The 19039-nt window shown below is 40.3% G+C and overlaps 1 protein-coding gene across 1 annotated transcript in view; it reads right to left on the bottom strand.

Annotated features, from left to right (window-relative positions):
* Positions 1-19039, bottom strand: part of cntfr (ciliary neurotrophic factor receptor) — a 219461-nt gene that overhangs the window by 174586 nt on the left and 25836 nt on the right. The window contains exon 2 of the mRNA XM_034125970.1: positions 9423-9463. The gene's annotated coding sequence lies outside the window, so the exon portion shown is untranslated. The remainder of the gene's footprint in view (positions 1-9422; positions 9464-19039) is intronic.

Raw genomic sequence — 19039 nt, 5'->3', positions numbered from 1 at the left:
ACTAGGAATGTGGCAATTGAAAAAAAAACGTGTCAAAAGAAGAAAGAGATGAAGATAAAAGAGGTGAAACTGGAATTAAAAAGACAAAAGGTATAAAAATAGACATGTGGGAAGCGAAACGATAAATCATTTACAGGCTAAGGTTATCGGGGTTTAAATATTCATTATGGGGTGTCAAGGCGAAGCTTTTAGATCTTGTGGGATACAGTTTCGTTTTTCTCATTTGATGTTTATGTTAGCTAAATTATGCATCAAAACCAATGGTATAAATACTCTTAGTTTGTTTGTTTGTTTCGGGAGAAGCTCCTGCCAGAGATCGAGGTTTAATTCCCACTGAAGTCACCAAAATATAAAAGTGTATGAACTCAGGTCCCTGCAATAAAACATGCATTAAACAGTACATCTTCATCCTGTAGTAGATAGACAGGAAGTACAAATGAGTGCAGTCTGACATTTGAGATATTAAGTCGGTCGACTGAATCACAATTGGCTACGAGGTTCTTTATTAGGACCCCTGACATTTTGATGGACACATTGGCCATTAAAGGCATCTACTTTATAAGCTTCCTGTTAGAGGATGATTATTCTCTTTGATTTGCCATTCACATTTCAGGGGAGTTTATTGTCCTGTTCAATAACATTTTAAGATGATATGGAGATATGTATTTGTGATGATGTTTTAAAAGTAATTGCTATGTTGAGTTTCACTGCTACAGAAAAGTAATGTGGTCAAAACTGAATATATTTAATGGAAGGTAAAATAATCGGTTGACTTCAAATATAACATTGGCTTAGTAAATGTACGGTTTATGTCACATAGAAGAAGGTCAAAAATGAAGCTTTACTACATGCAACCGATATTCATTGCTGTGCTACGGGAATTGTTATCTTAAAGGTGTAAGCATGGGATATTCATGTATTTGGTCATGTATGTACACGTGTGTTAAGGTGTTTCAGACTGTGAATAACAAATGGTCATTGACTGCTGACTCCTCACTCCTCTATGGGGCAGCAAAAGATCAACAACTGCTTCAGTAGCAAAAAGGCATTTCGGGCAAATGATAGGCTCAAAACAAACTTAAAGGGGCCCTATGATGCTCATTTCAGGTTCATATTTGTATTCTGTGCCTCTACTCTGACATGTTTAAATGCTTTAATGTTGAAGAAGGTCTTTATTTTTCTCACAATGCCTGTGCTGCAGTACACATTTTCACCCTCTGTCTGAAATCAGAGCTGAGTCTGCTCTGATTGGTTAGCTGGCCGGCTCTGTTGTGATTGGTCAACCGTTGAGAGATGTCCTGCTCGTTAGCCTATCATGTGCGATGTGTTGGAGCGTTGCCGATAAAAGCACCCGTGTTACATTGTGATGTCATCACGTTACGGAGGTAAACAAAGGGGTCCAATACAGACCTTTTTGCAGTTTTCCATCTCCATTATTATTTTCCCTCTATCTTTCTGCTCCTTGTATCTCCTGATCATCTAATTTCCCTTCCCATTTCAATCTACATCTATCTTTTCTAATATCCATCCATCCTCTATCTCTTCCTTATTCTATTCTCCGCTTCACTCTTCCTTCTCTCTTTAGCTATCTCTATATTACTCTCTCCCTCTCCACTCTCTGCTGGGTGTCTTGTTCCCTCTCTCTCTGGGAGTAGCAGACCTCCTGACGGCTTAATATTGATCCTTCCATCTCCCTCTCGTTCTGTCTTGCACGCACACACATTGCACACATGCATGCATTAGGGTGACAAGATAAAAGGGTTTGTATGCCCCAAGGCAAAGCCAAACATGAGGCCAGAGGCTCTCAGGCTCTCATACACACATCGAAAACAGAGACACTTAACAAGCCTGTGAACAGGTTCCAATATCTGTGGAACCGTCCGAAAATCACCATTAGATTTATGTACTACCACCTTATTTATATCTGCGGCTTGAGCTCAGCGTGAGACAACAAGACTTGTGAGGAAATGCGAAACATTTGTCAAAGGGTTGCCTCAGAAAGCTTTAGGCAACCAGCATGCTGTAGTCTCTGTGAAAGGAAATTTCCGGATAATAACGCTATTTATAATCTTCGCCCCGGGGGTGAATACTTGACTCGAACATGGAAGAAGTTCCTTGTTTTTCTGTAAAACATTGTTCCAGCAAAGCTGTCTTGGAGGTTGTGTTTAGGGGCAGTCTGTAATACATAAGTTAATACATTTTAAAAATGGGAAAGTTGAGACTCTGGTCTCTGCCTTTATCCCCATTGTCTTCACTATAAGAGTTGGGTTCTGAAGCGCTCAAGTTGTAAAAAGACACAAAGATGTCACAGGGTATTGAGGGTTAGGATTAGGATTTAAATTCAACAGGGACACAGAGAATCATTGTTTTAATGCATTAGAAAACAAAGATCAGCACCATTAGAAAGGAGTTTGTCAGTGTAAGTATATTTTCTGCTAAACTCTGTGATTGATATAAAACATCTGAAAGCAACGGCATCATATTTTGGGTTTGGAAGCATTTGTCCGTTTGTGGTACCAACAGTTTTGGCCAATCATGTTCGAGCTGGATTTGGTTGTATGCTTGTAAACAGTCTATGTTAAGAGCAAAATATGCGGAACAAATGCAATCTCGTAAACACTCTGCTATTGTTGATGAACGATGATGATTAATTAACTTAAAATGTTCCTAAAATTGCATTTAAACTGGCTACTTGGCCAACTTCTGCTCCAGTCCTGGGTCTCTAGTAGTGTTTTTACAATATTATATTGATCAAAGGTGAAAAACAAAGTTGGTGATCGATACAAAAGACCAAAACAAATACCCTTTTCCTCTTCAGAAATCCTATCTCAGAAATCAGTTTGCAAGCCTGTCTCTTTCTCCAGCTGGCATGCTCAGAATTCAGAGTATGAAGCTTTTGTCCAAGGCGCCTTTCAGCAGTGTAACGGCATACATTTCAGATGGGAATACAACTCCTCCACATGGCCATGTTAGTGCCATGCCCTATCCACTGCGCCCCCAAAGCTAACAAGAGGTTGTCAGGAATCGATACCTGGCATGAAAAACGATGTGACTCTCAGCTGCTGTGGCCACATCAATCACGCTATTACCATTAGCTCATCTCTCGACACCAACTTGGGCTTCTCTCTGCCGCCCCTCCCATCCTCTCTCCGCTCCTATGTCACCGTTTTCCCTATCCTCTTCCACTTCTCTCTGTCTCTCCCCCTCCCTCTCTCCCTGCCAGCTCAGCGGATGCCCCTTGTCACAGCTCCTATTTCAGCCTTCTGAAGTTTCCTAATTGATCGCAATTAGAGCCGCTACAGAGCAAAGGGGGGTGGGGGGGCAGACAAACAGGGATGGGGAGAGAAAGTGTGTATGCATGCTTGTGTGTGTGTGTATGACACAGAGACGAAGAGAGATTAAAATCAATGAGCCTGTTTTGAGAGTGGTTATATTAGCAACTGGACTACATTTGACCACTGAGGTAATAAGGGGAGGGACAGGGAGGCGGACAAAGAGAGACTCAGAGAGATAGGAAGTCACAGGAAGGTGGAAAATCAAAGCAGACTTCTGATGGGAGAGTTAAGTGACACTGAATAAAAGACTTCAAAAGGCACTGGAATTAAGACACTTAAAGAAGGGAGATCCTGTTACACGTTTTAACTTAGCCAAAGTCAATGAAAACATCTAGCAACAAATATAAAGTTGTTTTATTATCTCTGCCAGGCGTAATCCTAGGTATTGTAGTCGTGTTAATCTCCCTATCAGCATCTCATTTTGAATAATACTGGTCCCATTGGCCTTATATTTGTTTTGCAGATTTAGGACTGTATGCTAACGAACCTAACCCAAATCTATTGTCCGTTGTTAACCGCCATTCAATGCTGATTTTCTTAACTTTAACTTGCCAGAAGGGGCAGCAGGTGATCAACAACAACAGTGTCAAAGGTATTTGCGACATTCAGCTAGGTTTATAAATAGTCTTAGTCTCTAAGGATCAATCAGATTAGATTTAGTCGGTGGGTAAAGGTTTAATTTGTGTCTCAATGCAGGCACAATAGTACGAAGCCTGACAACCTCATTTGATAACAAGTATTTGGATACTGTGTAGTTACTGCAACTGGTTGTTATACAGGAGTCATATATTCTGAATGGAACTAAAACATTTATCAAAAGCTCAACTTGTTATCCATTGTTATTGACAAACAACATTGTGGTTAAGATGTTTACATGTCTCTCAATCACATCATCAGTTAATTAACAACAGCTACCTAGCTTTTTCCAGAAACACGTAGATAGTTAGTGTGATCAAGGGCAGCTGTTTTATGAAATAATTTGTATTTTGCGGGGTACTAGCCTATTCTCATTGTTTTACAACTTATTTAAAGATCAGTAGCAAGAAGCTTTATCAGAACTTTCCAACTTGGTGTAGTGTGAAGCCAAAAAGTCAGAGTAGGAGAAAAAACAATGAAGGTGGAAGGACACACAGGGAGAAAATAGAGATCGGATAAGTTGGGATAAAATCAAGTGAGACGGAGTGACAAATGTCGCAGTCGAGAGTGAGAGATGGAGAGTGGAGAATTTGTAATAGAGAGATAGAGATAAAGAATGACAAAGAGGAAGAATGACAATGGTGCCAAAGCCTCTTCCGTCCTCCTTGCAAACGTTCCTGATCCCCCTTTTTTGCACTCATTTAAATTCCTCTCCATTGTCATTGCAATCCAGTCCTAACCCCCCACCGACTGCCAAATACACATACACACACAAACACACACACAAACACTCATGGACATTAGAGTGCACATGCATTGACCTCCAGTAGTAACCGGGGCCATCCCAGGGTGCCTGGCTTGCTAATCCCTATCAATGGGCACACGTGCACACCCTCACAATGTTTGCTGGAGAGATAGGCTCAAGTTTCCCCCAGACTGCAGATGTCAATGTGACCCTAGCCATGCTAACAAGGGGTGTGGAATAGCAAAGCAGCTTGTCACCAAGCATCCAGCGCCTTGTCAGAAACACGAGGCCAGGCAGGCCTTGTCAACACGTGTTGTCGATATCGCCCGGCCTTAATTATATTCCTTCTCTTGCTATTCCCCGGTCAACAGTGCTTAAGAGCACAGTACATGTCAGCAATTGTATCTTACATTGCTTTCAGTAGCGTTAGCCTGCACATGTCTACAGAGCTGTCGAACAGCCGCAACAGGGCTAGACAATAATGTCTTGTCAGCATGATCGGGACACAGCTGGGTTAATACAATTCCATGTCTTGTCCCTTGTCAGCGTTTTCTAGGTCACAGAGACGGCAACAAGACCTGATCCTGATAGTGCCTTGTCAACGTGCATAGCTACATGTGGACTGTCAACTAAAATGTAAAAAGAGATGGGGTAAAATGACGCCTTCGTCTGCACAGTCTTGTATCATCCAGTTACTTATCACTACTATGTCAGCAATGCCACTTGAACAATGCATAATATTGTATATTAGAAATAAAACGCTGTAATGGCTTCAAAAGTAATAAAAAGCAATGAAATTGCTTTTATTTTTTCACTTTATAGCTGAAAAACTGTTTAGTTGCAAATTCATAGAAGACGATGAAACTGAAACATTAAGTATTTTGCATAAAAATCTCAATTGTCCTGAGAAAAAGAAGAATTTTCAAAGTGGGTTATTTTTAACATCTAAGGAAAGTCTTCCTGTGTACGATGATAACTAATTTAGTGTATTAAACTGCTGAGGGGGGAAATTGAAAGGATATTAGATATTGCAAAAAGGAACCATAACTGATTGTTGAAGTAATGAGTGGATGTGGAAGAAGCTCTCAGCCTATTCTGCCCTAATGGATTCAATATGACCTCTTAGGTGACACAAACACTGAGGACAACACACACACACTAGATGGGAGAGAGGAGAGAAACCGGAGGCTAAACTGACTGACACAAACACACACAGAGAAGAGGACAAAAACAACTTGTCATATTTGTAAAAACCGAAAGTCAATTTCAAAGTCAATTTGCGCCAAACTGCTCTTGCAAAAATAAATCAGGCACTGGTAGAGGCGACATTGTGGATAAATCAATGCCGATATGATCTAGTATAACCAAGTGTGTGTGTGTGTACTGTGGCTGACTGAGAGCATAAGAGAGAAAGGGAGACTGACTTGAGTGCGCTGTGTACGTGTGTGGGTGTAAAGGTGATTCTGGCGACACCAACGGATCAAACGACACAGTCTCAGATTACTTCTACACACACACACACACACACACACACACACACACACACACACACACACACACACACACACACACACACACACACACACACACACACACACACACACACACACACACACACACACACACACACACACACACACACACACACACACACACACACACACACACACACACACACACCACACACACACACACACACACACACACACACACACACACACACACACACACACACACACACACACACACACACACACACACACACACACACACACACACACACACACACACACACACACACTTTACCAAGTGTTGATGACATGGTGATGTCTACTGAGCAATATGCAAACCAGCATGCCAATGGGACCAATTGCAGAAAGCAGAGAGAGATTATATGTATGTCATCCTTACAGAGCATCTTACAAGTGCACCGTGTACTGGGGCTAAATATGTGTATTTAGAGTCGTTTCAACTATTCACCATGGCCTCTACCGTCCAATAAGTGGTAGAGTAGGCCCTATAGAAATGTCTCTCTGGTTTTCCATCTAGGGATATTATTATTTTTGAGGGCAATAAAAGCCCAATCAATAGAAATGAGTGGCAGGCTTTGTTAAGTTGTTGTTGAGTTCAGAGCTAGAAAACCACTTAGCGTTGTGACAAAGTAAAAAAATAAAATTCAATCTGGGGCTTTTAATTGAACGGTTATTAAGAGATTTGACCAATTAATGATATCAGTTTCGACTTGTTTATACAATGAAAAAAGAAAAGCTGAGCCAAACTGGTCATTAAATGGAAATATTGTATGTATATATATTTATATCACTAATATAACAATATATATGAAACTAAAAAGGGAAAAAGGCACAGAGTTAAAAGCTAAGCAACACTTCCTGATCAAAACAGGTGAAATGCTCAGAGTGCCGTTTTTTTTCAGAATACATCCGTGGGAGGTGATGGGGGAGGGGGGGGAGAACTTAACATTTCAACTTTAAAAAAAAAGGTTATGGCCTACATTGTGCTAATATTTTTACCAGACCATTTCCTATTATTTGAATAAATTAACATATTACTTTGCATACCTTTGGATCTGACTGATTTTATAGCGACCTTTTGAAGGCTCAACATCGTTGTGTTTCCACACTGATGCCAACAGTTCCAGGGAAATTATGAAAAATAAAATATGGAGTCAGATGTGAAGTCTGATTTTCATTGCTCGCAGCTGTGAGCCTGTTCTTCTCAACTGCTTACATTGTTCCTCTTGACAACTTAATGCCATAAATAAAAACTATATGACTCTAGTTGGTAGTGCCAAACACGGATGAACTACAGTAGAATACCTGAAGGTCAACGTAATCACCAGGTCACCGAACCTTCCTTGATGTCCTACATTTAAGTACAACCCTGCTCAAAGCAAACTAAACTATTTGAAGTCCTAAAAAGCGATAACATTTATAATTTGTAAAAGGTGAAAAAACAGATGTACGACAGCTTTAAAATCAAAGTTGAGCTTGTGCAACTTTTTGCGTGGTCCAATGACTTGGTGAAGCACCAACCAATCACACGTTTCTATCCCACCATCCAATTGACTCTTTCCTGTTCTGTTCACATTTTTTTTGAAAAAAAAACTTTTAGACATTAGCCAGTTCCCATTGGTATTTAAGGAAATTACGATGCCAATGGGCGACTAAGTAACAGTTCAAAGGCGGCAATCGGCCACGCTTCTTGCTATTGTCGCTTGAAGTGTGAATGTAGCGTAAAAACGAAAAGACCAAGCCTCCTGGGACTTCCTTCTTTACAATTCATGTAATGTGTTGTGTGTTTCTCACTTCTTTGTGTACCATGATTATGGTACAAGACATATGCCTTGCTGCGAGCGCAACGTCCCGACGGAGGACAGTTACAGTTCTTGAACTTAGACTCGATTACAGTTCTGGGGAAAACACAATTGCGGAGTAATTATAGTGCATTACACCTGGTTGTCAGCGGTAGCCCTGAGGCTTCTGCAGGATGGTGTCCTCGGTTCAAATCCCCAAAGCTGGCATGGGGGGGGGGGGGGAGTCTGGCTGTGTGGAAAGCAAATGAGTAATAGCCTCCCCTCCCTCATCGACTGGAGGGAAGCTGCCCTGAAGCAAGGCCCTTAACCCCATGATTTCTCCGGTGCAGCTGCTGAGTAAGCAACATTTTAGCATTTGCTGATTCTGGTATGCAAATATCATCCGTCATTCAGGGGTAAAAATAAATCTGTCAGGACCGGCTGCACTTTTTTTTCTTTTCTTTTTTAAAGAGGCATTAAACCGTAGATTCAGGAGTTAATAAAAGTGTGTTTACATGCTATGAGTGTTCAAAGCATAGCGGCAGGCATGGACTTCCCTGTATGTAACCTAATAGTCCTGAGCTGTCAGCATGAATGCATGGCCGTGGCCTTTGTGGAATCTGTATATCTGTCTACGTGTGTGTCCACTCAGCCTGCGTATTTCCTGTATGTGTGTGTGTGTGTGTGTGTGTGTGTGTGTGTGTGTGTGTGTGTGTGTGTGTGTGTGTCCCGCACGCTAACATTTCTGAAGTTTCCCTATCTGACCGCCGTGTCGCTTGGCATTTCTGGACAGAGGAATTCTATCCGCCTCCACGGAGTCCTTTCAACGCCCGCCACCACACACATCACACATCCTACTGCTGACACACGCATGTCACCACGGCAACCAGATACAGCCGAAGACATATTACTGACAGAGAAGCAGAGACCACCTTACTGGCGGGCCAGAGGTTTACAGCAGCTGCTGGAATCGCTTTTCGAATCATAAAATATCCAGAGATTTTCCAACAGATTTCTTGAAATCATTGCCGAAAAGCAGTTCATTGGGATCCTCCTCACATATGCCAAACAGGTTCACAGTAATTCCGAGGCGCCTCGCACATGTGGCTCCCATTGTTGATTTGATCTTGTACAGAGTGCCGAGTTCTGAAAACATCATCTTCAAAGTGTTTCATGTGATGGTAGAAGACATTTACAAGGCAAGGCAGATATACTGCTTATGCGGTTGAGCAGGAAGAAACAAAAGGACCAGAGCAACCGTTATGTCTATTAATACTGGAAAATAAATGAGTTTCACACAAACCCTGCCTTGTGAACCTTACTCAGCACAAAATAACAAAACAGCACATAAAGTGTAAATGCAATTGGATCTTACATTGTCTCGTCAACTTACCTTGGACAGGACTAAGCGTCAGCACGATGCTCCTCTTCACCCTGTCAAAGAAAAACAAGAGTAAGCCACCGTGTCCACAGATAATGGGCAGAAATTATCATTATTATTTGCATTTCAATCGGAGAAATCATTCAACAGTTGGTCGTGAGAAAAGGGGGGATTTCATTTTGCAAAAGTTACTTTTATTTTGCTTTTTAGACATCTGCCAGGCTGGTTATGACCCCATAAAGGAAGCTAATCTACACTGATATTGAGAATCTTAGAAACCCCTCGAGAGGTTGCGACGCTGATTAGCCCCCATTTAGAAAGCTACTCTAATCCTAGAAACCCCTCTAGATGTATATTCTAATAAAAGACCTATGAAGAGTTACTACATCAACAAAAGATGTGCAGGAAAACAATTTTATATTTAAATATGACATTTTGAAGTGGGAAAAGAAAAAAAGGCGGATTTAGCTTTGACAAATTCACCATTACTCTTGAAATCCCCTCAAGGGTTTGTAAAATGGACTCAGATTGTATTGCAAGCATGCATGTACAGTATAATGGAAATACTGTAAAGAGATTTGCTCGTGAAGTTCTCCTCACTCTTGCTTTTCCAGGCTATCAATCTTCCCTGCGATATGTCTTCAATTATTTCTATCATTCCACTATCTCCATCCTACCTATTTTTTCCTTCCATAATGGTGTCTATTTAATCACGCAGGTTAAATCTCAACATGTGTTCGCCAAAGGCAGTGTAGTGCAGCCTTATCTACTCTGTGCATTAGTTTCTCCCCTCCCTCCTCCATCGCTCCTTCTTCCCATCTGGTTTCCATTCTCCCCACCTGCCCATCAGTGTGCAGGCAGAGACAGGTGAGCCTATTACACGCTTCTCACTCCGTCTACTACACACACACACACTTCACGGTAACTTAGCACGCCACGCACATCAGCCAAATCGGCTCTGCTGTAAAACGGCTGTTACCGCAGCCACGTCACGCTCTTGATGAAGCGGTCTGGTGTCGCAAATAAAAAGGGGCGAAAAACTCCCAACACTGCAGAATGGGTACAACTGAAATTGGACTATTTAATACCAAATTGAAATGTCAGGTGTAATTACATCAACCTTTACAATAGGTTAGTGACTTAAAATGCACTGGGAGAGAAAGTGTAATGCTCTATACAGAATTACCTCAAAGTGACAGTATTATATTGGAGGGGGTTTTAAGAAGGAGTTGATCAGTGGGGCAACATATTCTGGAGATTTTAGCAGAATCCTTGTGCAACCCCCTCATGTCAATAACAGTTCAACTCTACTCTCAGAGAAACAGTGAGTCAGTTATTAAGCTGCATTCAATCATTCGAAATGTGCTAATCTCCACGAGATTGGGCGCAGAGCCTTGCGATGAAAATGCCAGGTATGTTTAGTTTCTATGGTGACCCCCTATGTTGACTTGCACCACTATACAGCTGTTATCTGATTGGTTGAGTGTCGAAATGTCAGACTTTCAGCGCAGCAATCAGCGACAATTTTGAGCTGTGCGCAACACCGAGGGTACCGCCTCCAATTAATGGGACGCCACCGCTCTCATCATATAATCACAACTCCAGCACAGAGCTGTTCTACCACATCATGTGGGAGCAGCTTTATATCTGAAATATTTAAAAAAAGGATTCCTTCTTGAAAGACTAGTACTGTTAAACAATTGTGTTTGTTATGATTCTGTCTTTTTCTGGGGAAAACATTCATCTTTCAATTCTTTGCAATGAAAAGAGAAAATGATATGCTGGCTGTCAATATGATGATGATATACTTTATTTAGAATTATGATATTTACGCCTCCCTCTGGTCTTAAAAGTGATCATCGGCTGACCAAAAGACAACTCCACCTCTTCAAATTACTACAGCAAGAGTATACCAAAAACGACAGCTTAATGGTTTTCTGAAGGCGATGAATGTTTCTCCTTCATATAGACACACATGTTGTAGTCTTATGGTGTAATAATCACAGCAATCAGTTGCTTAGTAATCCTGTTCTGGCCAAGAAATAGCTCACAGATATCATGTCTTCTACCACCACGGATCAATCTGATCTTCTGTTACAGCACTGTAACTTAGTTTTTTATTTGTCGCAGTTTTTTTTTATGTAGAATCAGGGCAGCCCCTCTCATTTCTCTGGAGACATGAGAGGGGCTGAAAGGCTATTTATTTCCAGAAAACTTGCTTGCTTGGTTACTTGGCTGGAGGAGAGAAGAAGTGGGGGAAAATAAGAAGAAACAGTGCTGGTGGGAGAGATTTGCTGATGCTGTTGGCAGCAACGTTGCAGAACGTGCTATCATGTGAAACATCAGTTTTTGGACGCTCCCGCTCCGCCTCTTCATGTTCCTGTTTGTTCCTCCTCTATCTGCCTCTCCCCTTGTTTGCTTGCTATTTGCTTCTTTTTTTCTCTTCACTTTATTCTCCTTGCCTCTCCACACACTCACACTACCCATTTCTCTCTCGCTTTCCCAGACCGTGACACCAGCTGTACTTTTCCAATTCAGCAGTTCTCCAACTCTCTAGATGACACCATGCAATTTTTTACCAGCTAAAAACACACATATGATATCGACACTAAACAGAAAAAGCCACAGAAAAAACCTGAAACAAAACCAGAGCAAATCAGCAAAAACAAATCCCACTGGCCTTTACGCAGTTCCAGAATGGGGGCTTGAGATACCAAGTGAATAGGAAGAGAGTGCTCAATATACAGTGAGGAGGATTACATTAGATGAGATGTGAACAGCTAGAAAAGACTCTCTAAGATAATTACACACTCAGCGTGCGTCTTTTCAACACCTCCTAACAGCAGATCACCGCCAAATCCGTAGCCGCGGAATTCCAAACTCCATACTTATCATTCATTTTTAAGTAATATTCAATCATAACAGAGCAGCAAGGGTTAGGTGTTCACTTCAGTGAGCAGCAGATCCTTGTAGAATTTTTAAATCATGGCCCTACATCCTGATTCGGGATACACACAGTGAAAGATGAGACAAAAGATTTAATGTTGGAAAACTGCAGTCAGGATTACAAATTCCTGGCATGGGCCAAAAGTTAGTAAAGTTTAAACTTTTCTTAGTGCCCGGTAGAGTTGTTTACAATGCCTCACTGCATATACTGTTTATATTTCAATATTTATCCCCAAACTTTTGTAAATATTAGAATCAGAACCAGATACTTTATTCATCCTGATGGTGATTGGGTTTCGTAACAGTTTGTGAAAAAAGATTAAGGATAAATAAAATATAAAAAATTGAAAAAAAATGTTTATTCAAACATACGAAGTTAAAATAAGAATGTGCAACAAATAACATTATTTAAAATAAAAAAATACATGTATATTAAATTAATGGGGTAGGTAAGTTTGAGAACCCGGCTCGAGATACACTTTTTGTTATATTCCATGGAATGCTCTTAACATCCCGATAGCAATGAATATCTTAAGTGCTTTGACAAAAAATCCATAATAAAATGTTATCTGTGGAAGCCGTAGTACTGTAAAAAGCACGACCAATCATTTTAGCCGGCCTGGCTAAAATAACTGGATGGCCTACCTGCCTGTCAGCCTTCCATCTGTGCACAAACTTATCTCGTGCCCTCATTGGTCATGTGCGCATTCGTGTGTGTTGGAGGAGGGGCTCTGTAAGGAAGTGGCAGATCTTTTCCGGCTGTGTATTTTCAAATTCTAGCGCACTCGAGCTGGTTTCTTCAAAATGACCTACCCCACCTTTAATATTCAATACAGAAGTTCAAATTAAATGGCAAAACATTTTTGCAAACACAAATATACCCTGAACCACTTTTTGCACCTGGTTAGATGCTAACATACATGTCACAGTAGTGTTATTCTGTCTATCTATCTAATCTAATGTGTTTTTCAATCATTAACATTTTTTGCTTTTACTTCTACTAAGCGATCCAAAGGATGAGCAAATATTGGCTTATAAAAATGTGACCTTGCAAGAACAAACAAAAAATAAAGATTAAAAGATTACCAAAGTAAAGTCTCAATTGTAAATCAATGGGCCAAAATGAGTCATAGGAGTCACTGAACTTCATATTGCACAAAATCCATTGCAAAATCCAGCCCACAGTCCCCCAATACTCCGTTTCCCTGCCTGTTAAAGCCAGGGCTATCATTAGCATGCGAGGGGATCAGGTTAGGAACAACAGGTTGACCTGCCAGTTTACTTTCAAATATTCCCAGCCAAGTGGGGATAAACAATCAAATGAATTAACTACAAGCATCGCAGCACAGCGTGAATCTAATGGAAGAGAGGAAGTCTTAAATTAATAATTGATGATTTAATTTTTTTGTAAAAGTGCAGTTTTGTTTGAACGTGTCTGGAGATAAAAGGGAATATTATGTTGTGTTGCCTGCATCTAAAAGAACAAAGAGGACAGAGAAGAAAGATGCAAAAAGGGAGCAAGGAAAGGTAAGGTGGGTAGCTTAAATCAAAGGAAAAGTAAGCTAACGTTTAAAAATGGAAAAGCTTCAAAAAAGAGCTCTAAAGACAGCTAATACAGTATATAATCAGTCCCATCTTTGCCACCATTATTTCTTCAAGGGAATAGCTGTCTACTGTGAAATAACATCTGAAAACATCATCTCTAAAAGGCACAACTGCAGCTGAACTCCATGTTACCATTAATAAATAATCACCATATTTGGGAAGACAGAGCAATATAGGGATATTTCAAAAGATAGGTTGGAAAAAATGACTAAAAGCAAATGTAACAGTGAAAACAAAACACTTGAGGATTTGACGGTAGAGGTTAAGAGAGCATACTGGAGGCAGAGAGAGTTCAGAATATAAGCCTCATAATCTGCTTCATAACTGCCGTCTGACATCACCGCAGCAGATGCTTTATCTTGGATCCTGTTCTCTCCGTCTGTAATAATGTAATGGGTGGGGGTCTCTGTCATTCTCTAATGTAATGCAAACAGACAGGACAAATGGACAACAGACATGGATGGTTTAGTACAGCCATGAAGAAGGGGAGAGAGTGCAGCCAGCAAATCAGCTTTTAAAAGTGACATTTGTTTTATGTACACGGTCCTAAATAATGTTTGTGGCCAGATTTGCATTACTTGCATTTGACGCTTACCCATGTTACAACATATGCAATGACTGACCTGGTTCTAAAGGCCTCCTCAGACGGGGAATGAAAGAAGATCGATGTCACAATTTGCTACATTTTCGTTCATGTTCAAAATCTGCAGTTATAGCTTAGCATATAGACAGAATCTAAAAAAAAATACCATTGAAATACAGTTTTATATGGATTTGCCAGAGTAATGGCTAGAAAAATGACATACAAGTCTTACATGTAAAATACAATCAAATTCAGTTCCAAACATGTAACATCTAACTAATTAAACAAGTCTCCATTTAGTTGTAGTAACCAACGGTTCTTAATCTTCCTCTTATACAATTGTACATAAAGTCATTTGAAGTATAACCCTGTTAAGTGTTTGTAGGATTGTGTGAAAAGGATTTGTGAAGGAAACCCTTCAATTGCAATGTGTCTTTCTCGTTTTTTCCACACAGACAGAAGCAATAGGATTCGTACATCCTATCCAGAATGACCCTCAGTAAAGGTCATGAAGGGGTCAACGATTTGTCAAGGCCTTGGGCAATCACCTGTCAGTATAACATAATGAAAACACTAAGATACTGTCGTGCACACTTTAGAAAAATGATTTCTAGCTGCAAGAATGGGGAAAAAAATATATATATCTCCATAACAGAACGAGAAAAGACATTGCTTTGTTCTACGCTTGACAAAAATGTAACTATAACATTTTATTTGGCAGTCATGTAATGAAAACAACCTTCAATTTCACACCAGCGCAGAGAACACGACTGCAGGCTATTACTTATTATTTATAATTCCCAAAACGCACCTTTGTTCAATACTGAGTGACATTAAAACTGTGAAAAGTTGAGCACAAACTGTGTTTAAATAAGATTAAAAGGCAAAAATTAGAAAATAATATGACAGAAGGAGGTGAGTTTTTGATGTCGGCTCTTAAATCAGAATGTTGGGATGATACAGCGTGATGTATTTTTTAAATATGAAAGAAAGTCAACGTCAGTATTAGATCCCCGGGAGGAAAAATATGTTCCTGAGGATAGCAAAAAACTTTAAATATGCCAAGCCAACTTCTTCGCCAACTCTGAAGGAGTTCATTTAATGTCAGCACTCGACAGATCAGAAGTAGAATCAGAAAGCTTTTCTTATGCTAAGAAATTCAGGGGGGAAATATAAATGTCAAGCTGCCGATGCTTGTTGCTTGGAAATATTCATGATATATTTCATTTTACCCTGCAATACCATGTTTCTGTCAGAATACTGAACAACGCTGGGCATAGATATGCTCTACTATAAATTAACATACTCTTAATAAAAGAATACTCTTTTTTTGGTGACGATTAACCCTAACCCTAACCTTAACCCAATGTACTGATATACTAATGAGGTATAGCCATGTTTTTGTGTGGTCTAAAAGGTGTTTGCTTTGCTGCAAATCAATTGAAAATGCAGAAAAAATATTGGAAGCTACAAAGAAATAGGGTTTCTTTAAAAGGTATGACACAGAATAGCAAACAGAGAATAATAATGAACCCTCAAGCCAGAGAGAAGGACAAAGAGAGGAGGGTGAAAGCCCAGAGGGATGCTCAGGAGATGCTCACTCCTCTCATCATTGCATGCCTCCAACCTCCGCACCGCGAGATGTAAATGCAGTGGAAGCGAAAAGGCAGGCAAGAAAAGAGAGAGGGAGAAAAGAAGGGGGAAAACGAGGTAGGGAGGAAGAGAAAATGTAAGATGGTGTTTTCCACATGGGTAGATTGATAACAACTGTCTGACTTGGTTTGAGGTGGGAATGCCAGGGCAGCGGGAGGAAAGGGAGGAGTGATATGAGGTAAAAATGAATTGAAAGGGTTTATTTATTAGATGAAAGAGGGAGGGTGGCTGACAGTTTGACAAAGATGGTCATATTTTCATAGGGGATGAAGATAGAGAAGGTACTGGGAGAGAGCCGGAGGGCTAAATGTGAGGTGCGGGAGATGGAGCTAGGTGGGAAAATGAAACCATTTGCCAAAGATAGTTTGGCTTGAAATGAAAGTTAATGGGAAGGAGAGAGAAGGAGGGTAATGTTGATGAGATTGACAGGTCTTGACAAAGAAAAAAGTGATATTGGAAAAATGTTAAGAACCAAAACACACTAAAACAAGTTCTGAAGAACTATTTGAAGAACTATTTAGCATTCTACTGGTAAGTAGCCAAAAAAAAAAGAATACTAAAGCTAAAGCTACGAACCTAGAAACAACAAATGGAAAGACAATGAGAAGGGTAGTTTTGCAAAGCCAGCCAACACATTTCACTTTGCTCATTATGGTCTGGCACGTAGCCAGGCATTTGCTTGGGTCAGGGGTATCGGTAATGAGCCTATAAATGCAGGTGATTACATCAGCCTTAATGTCCATTGTGAATTGGGCTGTGGTCCAATAGTTAAAACAATTAAGCCCTTTGTCTTTCCTAACCCCTTCTTTGACCCCGATGCAAAATGTCTTGTGTTGCGTAGCTTTGTTTTAATGTCTTAAAACAGAGCTACGTTATTTTGTGTGTCACTTCAAATGTTGTTACTGCAACGGATTGTTGGACAGCATTATCTCCTTTCCTTTGGTAAAGGGTGGTATGGTGCTAAAGGAGATAGGAAAGAAAGCGTTAACGCACATTTCCTTTGCATTTAGAGGATTCGACCAGCTCCTATTGTGGTTGCAACTTAAGATGCTTCAGGGCGATTTCACTAAGTTAAGTAAACGTTCCTAAGCAAATCAGCAATAGGTACCACGGCTATGTTTGAATATTCTATTAAATCAAAAACAATAGCTTATTAACTGATTCGATAATAAATCGGCACCGGCTGGGTTGTTCATAGGTTCTACTTCATATATTCAAATACAAAACGTTTCATTTCTTCTTAACCATTTGTTATTGATCTGACGTATATGCCCTTTTCCATAATTGTTTGATCTAAATGCATAGTTATTCTCTATCTTCCTCTTTAAAGTTGCCAGTCCGGAGATGTAAATCATCATCCAAATAAAATGATATAAAGCGCTGCTTGTTGTTGTTGTCACCTTTTAAACCACTACCAACCGCTCACCAATTGGCTCAGTTTGCAGCTGCCTGCCTCAGGGGATTGTCAGGGAATCATTCTGAGACTATATGTGATTTAAGGCAGTATTACAAAGCTAAAGGGAAGGACTGAAGGCTACAATTTGTCAGGCTAGACTGACTAAAGACAAGAGTGACCTATACAATAACTGCCAGGTTGATAAAAAAAAAAGGCTGTCATGTTCACTATCTTGGGAATAAATAAACTTGAATAGAGGAAGTGGGAAAGACATTGGGAATTAGTGAGGTGTTGTGGAAATGTCAAAGTGAATCGCCACCTACTTTGGACTTTGGTCAGCGATAAGGGGAAAACAAGAAATAGAGATAAAGAAAAATGTGTCAGATGTGGGTTAAAGGGAACCAGCAGGATAGCAAAACTCTGTCAAAGTTGGCCAAAGATGGGAGAGATTGATGGCAAGGCCAAGTGGAAAAATACCAAGAAAGATCTAAAGAGCAAGATGGGGGAAAAGGGAAGGAGGAAAGAGGAGCAAAACGGGTCTAAAATGGGCCTAACTGCCTATCAAAAGGCAGGAGGGAGCAAATCGAGGGATAGACTCGGGGGGAGTGACAGCGAAATGGAATTAAATTGACATGAAAATGAGGGGATGCTTGGGGAAAAGCCAGCAGGCCGTGACACCCAAGGTTTGTGAGGTTCTAGGGTAAGGTTGGCTCAGCACGATAAGATAACTGCCACCTTATCTGTTGCCGTCAGACTGCTAACACACACAAATATACATGAACACACTGACAAATAGACACACACACACACACACACACACTCGGTTTCTCTTGGTCAGGGGAAAGCAGAAATGGCTAAGAACACTATTAGAGATTGTCAGACAGGTGTTTGGCACAGTGATTGGAACCCATTTTGGAGGTGTGTGTTGGTGGTTTGTGCTCATACAGGGTATATGCAGGAATCCTGAAGTCAAATGTAATACCTTTTAAGACCTTTTTTAAGACCCTTTCCATACATTTTAAGACCTCATCGCCACTGTTGTGGATTTTTTTGCGAGTTAATGTTACATGTGTGCCAGTTGTCATTTTTCAATATTTATGAGATGTCATTATGACATTTCAATAAATTGAGATTTTTAGTATTGTTTGCTTCCTGTGTATAAAGTCCTATACAGGTATATTATTCTCTATAAGTCATTTAGCCCTGAAGTTCTCAAAATAAAAAAGTACTTTGTATGTGTTATGTATTTAATTCACAAAGGAGGGTGAAAAACCATACTGCTTTCCAGATATGAAATTACCCCTATCATGATAGAAGACTTTGGCCAGCCTCATCATCATTTTATGTAATCAATATTTCAAAAGTGGGAGGCAGGCATGGCTGTAGATGGTAGGTGAAGTATAGACTTCTGAAAATGAGAAATGAAAGGGCGAGAGGCAGAAAGAA

Source organism: Trematomus bernacchii, unplaced genomic scaffold (assembly GCF_902827165.1).
Source record: "Trematomus bernacchii unplaced genomic scaffold, fTreBer1.1, whole genome shotgun sequence".
NCBI lineage: Eukaryota > Metazoa > Chordata > Actinopteri > Perciformes > Nototheniidae > Trematomus > Trematomus bernacchii.
This window is presented reverse-complemented; position numbering and strand designations above follow the sequence as displayed.